Raw genomic sequence first — 8097 nt, 5'->3', positions numbered from 1 at the left:
CATGCGTTATCCTCTAAAATATTTATCAAGACCAGGTTTAATTGATTGTTTCAGTGTGGACCCACATTACTACGTGAACCAAACCCGAAAAAACCCAGGATCCGTTCAGTAAGTATGTGAGGAATGCGAAACTATGAGTCTGATGAGTGAAAATCCCAGGCCTAACCTAGACCTAACATGCGTTGTCCTCAAAAATGTTGATCGAAACCTGGTTTAATCGACTGTTTCAGTGTGGTACCACATTACTATGTGATCCAAACCAGAAAATAACCCAGGATCTGTTCAACGAGTATGTGAAGTGTGCGAAAGTATGAGTCTGATGAGGGCAAATCCCAGACCTATCCCAGACCTAACATGCGTTATCCTCTAAAATGTTTATCAAGACCAGGTTTAATTGAATGTTTCAGTGTAGTATCACACTACTACGTGACCCAAACCAGAAAAAACCCAGGATCTGTTCAACAAGTATGTGAAAAACGCGAAAGTATGAGCCTGATGAGGGCAAATCCCAGACCTATCCCAGACCTAACTTGCGTTATCCTCTAAAATATTGATCGAAACCTGGTTTAATCGACTGTTTCAGTGTGGTACCACATTAGTATGTGATCCAAACCAGAAAATAACCCAGGATCTGTTCAACGAGTATGTGAAGTGTGCGATAGTATGAGTCTGATGAGGGCAAATCCCAGACCTATCCCAGACCTAACATGCGTTATCCTCTAAAATATTTATCAAGACCAGGTTTAATTGATTGTTTCAGTGTGGACCCACATTACTACGTGAACCAAACCCGAAAAAACCCAGGATCCGTTCAGTAGGTATGTGAGGAATGCGAAACTATGAGTCTGATGAGTGAAAATCCCAGGCCTAACCTAGACCTAACATGCGTTGTCCTCTAAAATATTGATCGAAACCTGGTTTAATCGACTGTTTCAGTGTGGTACCACATTACTATGTGATCCAAACCAGAAAATAACCCAGGATCTGTTCAACGAGTATGTGAAGTGTGCGAAAGTATGAGTCTGATGAGGACAAATCCCAGACCTATCCCAGACCTAACATGCGTTATCCTCTAAAATATTTATCAAGACCAGGTTTAATTGATTGTTTCAGTCTGGCCCCACATTACTACGTGATCCAAACCAGAAAAAACCCAGGATCTGTTCAACGAGTATGTGAAGTGTGCGAAAGTATGAGTCTGATGAGGGCAAATCCCAGACCTATCCCAGACCTAACATGCGTTATCCTCTAAAATATTTATCAAGACCAGGTTTAATTGATTGTTTCAGTCTGGACCCACATTACTACGTGATCCAAACCAGAAAAAACCCAGGATCCGTTCAACAAGTATGTGAAGAATGCGAAAGTATGAGTCTGATGAGTGAAAATCCCAGGCCTAACCTAGACCTAACATGCGTTATCCTCAAAAATATTGATCGAAACCTGGTTTAATCGACTGTTTCAGTGTGGTACCACATTACTATGTGATCCAAACCAGAAAATAACCCAGGATCTGTTCAACGAGTATGTGAAGTGTGCGAAAGTATGACTCTGGTGAGGGCATATCCCAGACCTATCCCAGACCTAACATGCGTTATCCTCTAAAATATTTATCAAGACCAGGTTTAATTGATTGTTTCAGTGTGGACCCACATTACTACGTGATCCAAACCAGAAAAAACTCAGGATCCGTTCAACAAGTATGTGAAGAATGCGAAAGTATGAGTCTGATGAGTGAAAAAACCAGGCCTGACCTAGGCCTAACATGCGTTATCCTCTAAAATATTGAGCGAAACCAGGTTTAATGGACTGTTTCAGTGTGGTACCACACTACTACGGGATCCAAACCAGAAAAAACCCAGGATCTGTTCAACAAGTATGAGAAATATGCGAAAGAATGAGCCTGATGACAGCAAATCCCAGACCTAACCTAGACCTAACTTGCGTTATCCTCTAAAATATTGATCGAAATCAGGTTTAATTAACTGTTTCAGCGTGGTACCACATTACTACGTGATACAATCCAGAAACAGCCCAGGATCTAGCCATGAAGTATGAGCAATATGCGAATGTATGAGCCTGATGAGTGCAAATCCTAGACCTAACCCAGACCTACCATGCGTTATCCTCTAAAATATTTATCAAGACCAGGTTTAATTGAATGTTTCAGTGGGGTACCACATTACTACGTGATCCAAACCAGAAAAAACCCAAGATCCGTTCAACAAGTATGTGAAGAATGCGAAAGTATGAGTCTGATGAGTGAAAATCCCAGGCCTAACCTAGACCTAACATGAATTATTCTCTAAAATATTGATCAAAACCAGATTTAATTGACTGTTTCACAGTGGTCCCACATTACTACGTGATCCAAACCAGAAAAAACCCTCGATCAGGTCAACATGCATGTTAAAACTGCGAAAGTATGACCCAGATGAGGGCAAATCACAAACCTAACCCAGACCTAACATGCGTTATCCTCTAAAATATTTATGAAGACCAGGTTTAATTTAATGTTTCAGTGTGGTACCACATTACTACGTGATCCAAACCAGAAAAAACCTTGGATCTGTTCAACAAGTATGTGAAAAACGCGAAACTGTGAGCCTGATGGGGGCAAATCTTAGACCTAACCTTGACCTAACATGCGTTATCCTCTAAAATATTTCTCCAGACCAGGTTTCATTGAATGTTTCAGTGTGGTACCACTTTACTACGTGATCCAATCCAGAAATAGCCCAGGATCTAGCCATGAAGTATGAGAAATATGCGAAAGTATGAGTCCGATGAGGGCAAATCCTAGACCTAACCCAGTCCTAACATGCGTTATTCTCTAAAATATTTATCAAGACCAGGTTTAATTGAATGTTTCAGTGTGGTACCACATTACTACGTGTTCCAAACCAGGAAAAACCCAGGATCAGTTCAACGAGTATTTGAAAAACGCGAAAGTATGAGCCTGATTAGGGCGAATCCCAGACCTATCCCAGACCTAACTTGCGTTATCCTCTAAAATATTGATCGAAACCAGGTTTAATTGACTGTTTCAGCGTGGTACCACATTACTACCTGATACAATCCAGAAACAGCCCAGGATCTAGCCATGAAGTATGAGAAATATGCGAAAGTATGAGCCTGATGAGGGCAAATCCTAGACCTAACCCAAACCTAACATGCGTTATCCTCTAAAATATTTATCAAGACCAGGTTTAATTGAATGTTTCAGTGTGGTACCACATTACTACGTGAAACAAAGCAGAAAAAAACAAGGATCAGTTCATCAAGTATGTGAAGAATGCGAAAGTATGAGTCTGATGAGTGAAAACCCCAGGGCTAACCTAGACCTAACATGAATTGTTCTCTAAAATAGTGATCGAAACCAGGTTTAATTGACTGTTTCAGTGTGGTCCCACATTACTACGTGATCCAAACCAGAAAAAACCCAGGATCCGTTCAGCAAGTATGTGAAGAATGCGAAAGTATGAGTCAGATGAGGGCAAATCCTAGACATAACCCAGACCTAACATGCGTTATCCTCTAAAATATTTATCAAGACCAGGTTTAATTGAATGTTTCAGTGTGGTACCACATTACTACGTGAACCAAACCAGAAAAAACCCAGGATCCGTTCAACAAGTATGTTAAAACTGCGACAGTATGATCCTGATGAGGGCAAATCCCAGGCCTAACCTAGACCTAACATGCGTTGTCCTCTAAAATATTGATGGAAACCAGGTTTAATGTACTGCTTCAGTGTGGCACCACGTTACTGCGTGATCCAAAGCAGGAAAAACCCTCGATCAGGCCAACATGTATGTTAAAACTGCGAAAGTATGACCCTGATGAGGGCAAATCCCAGGCCTAACCTAGACCTAATATGCGTTGTCCTCTAAAATATTGATGGAAAGCAGGTTTAATTGACTGTTTCAGTGTTGTACTTCATTACTACGTTATGCAATCCAGAAAAAGCCCAGAATCTAGCCATCAAGTATGAGAAATATGCGAACGGATGAGCCTGATAAGAGCAAATCCCAGAACTAACCTAGACCTAACATGAATTATTCTCTAAAATATTTATCGAAACCAGGTTTAATTGACTGTTTCAGTGTGGTCCCACATTACTACGTGATCCAAACCAGAAAAAACCCAGGATCCGTTCAAGACGCATGTGAAGAATGCGAATCTATGAGTCTGATGAGGGCAAATCCTAGACCTAACCCAAACCTAACATGCGTTATCCTCTAAAATATTTATCAAGACCAGGTTTAATTGAATGTTTCAGTGTGGTACCACATTACTACGTGAACCAAACCAGAAAATAACCCTGGATCTGTTCAACAAGTATGTGAAGACTGCGAAAGTATGAGTCTGATGAGGGCAAATCCTAGACATAACCCAGACCTAACATGCGTTATCCTCTAAAATATTTATCAAGACCAGGTTTAATTGAATGTTTCAGTGTGGTACCACATTACTACGTGATCCAATCCAGAAAAAGCCCAGGATCTAGCCATCAAGTATGAGTAATATGCGAAAGAATGAGCCTGATGAGAGTAAATCCCAGACCTAACCTAGACCTAACATGAATTATTCTCTAAAATATTGATCGAAACCAGGTTTATTTGACTGTTTCAGTGTGGTCCCACATTACTACGTGATCCAAACCAGAAAAAACCCAGGATCTAGCCATGAAGTATGAGAAATATGCGAAAGTATGAGCCTGATGAGGGCAAATCCTAGACCTAACCCAATCCTAACATGCGTTATCCTCTAAAATATTTATCAAGACCAGGTTTAATTGAATGTTTCAGTGTGGTACTACATTACTACGTGATGCAATCCAGAAAAAGCCCAGGATCTAGCCATCAAGTATGAGAAATATGCGAAAGTAAGAGCCTGATGAGGGCAAATCCTAGACCTATCCCAGACCTAACTTGCGTTATCCTCTAAAATATTGATCGAAACCAGGTTTAATTGACTGTTTCAGTGTGGTCCCACATTACTACGTGATCCAAACCAGAAACAGCCCAGGATCTAGCCTTGAAGTATGAGAAATATGCGAAAGTATGAGCCTGATGAGGGCAAATCCTAGACCTAACCCAGACCTAACATGCGTTATCCTCTAAAAGATTTATCAAGACCAGGTTTAATTGATTGTTTCAGTGTGGTCCCACATTATTACGTGATCCAAACCAGAAAAAACCCAGGATCTGTTCAACATGTATGAGAAATATGCGAAAGAATGAGCCTGATGAGAGCAAATCCCAGACCTAACATAGACCTAACATGAATTATTCTCTAAGATATTGATCGAAACCAGGTTTAATTGACTGTTTCAGTGTGGTCCCACATTACTACGTGATCCAAACCAGAAATAACCCAGGATCCGTTCAACAAGTATGTGAAGAATGCGAAAGTATGAGTCTGATGAGTGAAAATCCCAGGCCTAACCTTGACCTAACATGCGTTATCCTCTAAAATATTGATCCAAACCAGGTTTAGTGGACTGTTTCAGCGTGGTACCACACTACTACGTGATCCAAACCAGAAAAAACCCAGGATCTGTTCAACAAGTATGTGAAAAACGCAAAAGTATGAGCCTGATGAGGGCAAATCCCAGACATATCCCAGACCTAACTTGCGTTGTCCTCTAAGATATTGATGGAAACCAGGTTTAATTGACTGTCTCAGTGTTGTACTTCAATACTACGTGATGCGATCCAGAAAAAGCCCAGGATCTAGCCATCAAGTATGAGAAATATGCGAAAGAATGAGCCTGATGAGAGCAAATCCCAGACCTAACCTAGACCTAACATGAATTATTCTCTAAAATATTGATCGAAACCAGGTTTAATTGACAGTTTCAGTGTGGTCCCACATTACTACGTGATCCAAACCAGAAAAAAACCAGGATCCGTTCAACAAGTATGTGAAGAATGCGAAAGTATGAGTCCGATGAGTGAAAATCCCTGGCCTAACCTAGACCTAACTTGCGTTATCCTCAAAAATATTGATCGAAACCTGGTTTAATCGACTGTTTCAGTGTGGTACCACATTACTATGTGATCCAAACCTGAAAAAACCCAGGATCTGTTCACCAAGTATGTGAAAAACGCGAAAGTATGAGTCTGATGAGTGAAAATCCCAGGCCTAACCTAGACCTAACATGCGTTATCCTCAAAAATATTGATCGAAACCAGGTTTAATCGACTATTTCAGCGTGGTACCACATTACTAAGTGATACAATCCAGAAACAGCCCAGGATCTAGCCATGAAGTATGTGAAATATGCGAAAGTATGAGCCTGATGAGGGCAAATCCTAGACCTAACCCAAACCTAACATGCGTTATCCTCTAAAATATTTATCCAGACCAGGTTTCATTGAATGTTTCAGTGTGGTACCACTTTGCTACGTGATCCAATCCAGAAATAGCCCAGGATCTAGCCATGAAGTATGAGAAATATGCGAAAGTAAGAGCCTGATGAGGGCAAATCCTAGACCTATACCAGCCCTAACTTGCGTTATCCTCTAAAATATTGATCGAAACCAGATTTATTTGACTGTTTCAGTGTTGTACTTCATTACTACGTGATGCAATCCAGAAAAAGCCCAGCATCTAGCCATCAAGTATGAGAAATATGCGAAAGAATGAGCCTGACGAGGGCAAATCCCAGACCTAACCTACACCTAACATGAATTATTCTCTAAAATATTGATCGAAACCAGGTTTACTTGACTGTTTCAGTGTGGCCCCACATTACTACGTGATCCAAACCAGAAAAAACCCAGGATCTGTTCAAGAAGTATGTGAAAAACGCGAAAGTATGAGTCTGATGAGGTCAAATCCCAGACCTATCTCAGACTTAAATTGCGTTATCCTCTAAAATATTGATCGAAACCAGGTTTAATCGACTGTTTCAGCGTGGTGCCACATTACTACGTGATACAATCCAGAAACAGCCCAGGATCTAGCCATCAAGTATGAGAAATATTGCGAAAGTATGAGCCTGATGAGGGCAAATCCTAGACCTAACCCAAACCTAACATGCGTTATCCTCTAAAATATTTATCAAGACCAGGTTTAATTGAATGTTTCAGTGTGGTACCACATTACTACGTGAACCAAGCCAGAAAAAACCCAGGATCCGTTCAACAAGTATGTTAAAACTGCGACAGTATGACCCTGATGAGGGCAAATCCCAGGCCTAACCTAGACCTAACATGCGTTGTCCTCTAGAATATTGATGGAAACCAGTTTTAATTGACTGTTTCAGTGTTGTACTTCATTACTACGTGATGCAATCCAGAAAAAGCCCAGGATCTAGCCATCAAGTATGAGAAACATGCGAAAGAATGAGCCTGATGGGAGCAAATCCCAGACCTAACCTAGACCTAACATGCGTTATCCTCTAAAATATTGAGCGAAACCAGGTTTAATGGACTGTTTCAGTGTGGTACCACACTACTTCGTGATCCAAACCAGAGAAAGCCCAGGATCTGTTCAAGAAGTATGTGAAAAACGCTAAACTGTGAGACTGATGAGGGCAAATCTTAGACCTAACCCAGACCTAAGATGCGTTATCCTCTAAAATATTTATCCAGACCAAGTTTCATTGAATGTTTCAGTGTGGTACCACTTTACTACCTGATACAATCCAGAAACAGCCCAGGATCTAGCCATGAAGTATGAGATATATGCGAAAGTATGAGCCTGATGAGGGCAAATCCTAGACCTAACCCAAACCTAACATGCGTTATCCTCTAAAATATTTATCAAGAAAAGGTTTAATTGAATGTTTCAGTGTGGTACCACATTACTACGTGAACCAAACCCGAAAAAACCCAGGATCTGTTCAACATGTATGAGAAATATGCGAAAGAATGAGCCTGATGAGAGCAAATCCCAGACCTATCCTAGACCTAACATGAATTATTCTCTAAAATATTGATCGAAAACAGGTTTACTTGAATGTTTCAGTGTGGCCCCACATTACTACGTAATCCAAACCAGAAAAAACCCAGGATCTGTTCAACAAGTATGTTAAAACTGCGACAGTATGACCCTGATGAGGGCAAATCCCAGGCCTAACCTAGA

Source organism: Colletes latitarsis, unplaced genomic scaffold (assembly GCF_051014445.1).
Source record: "Colletes latitarsis isolate SP2378_abdomen unplaced genomic scaffold, iyColLati1 scaffold0002, whole genome shotgun sequence".
Taxonomy (NCBI): Eukaryota; Metazoa; Arthropoda; class Insecta; order Hymenoptera; family Colletidae; genus Colletes; species Colletes latitarsis.
The sequence above is the reverse complement of the archived record's forward strand: the minus strand, read 5'-3'. Positions refer to the sequence as shown.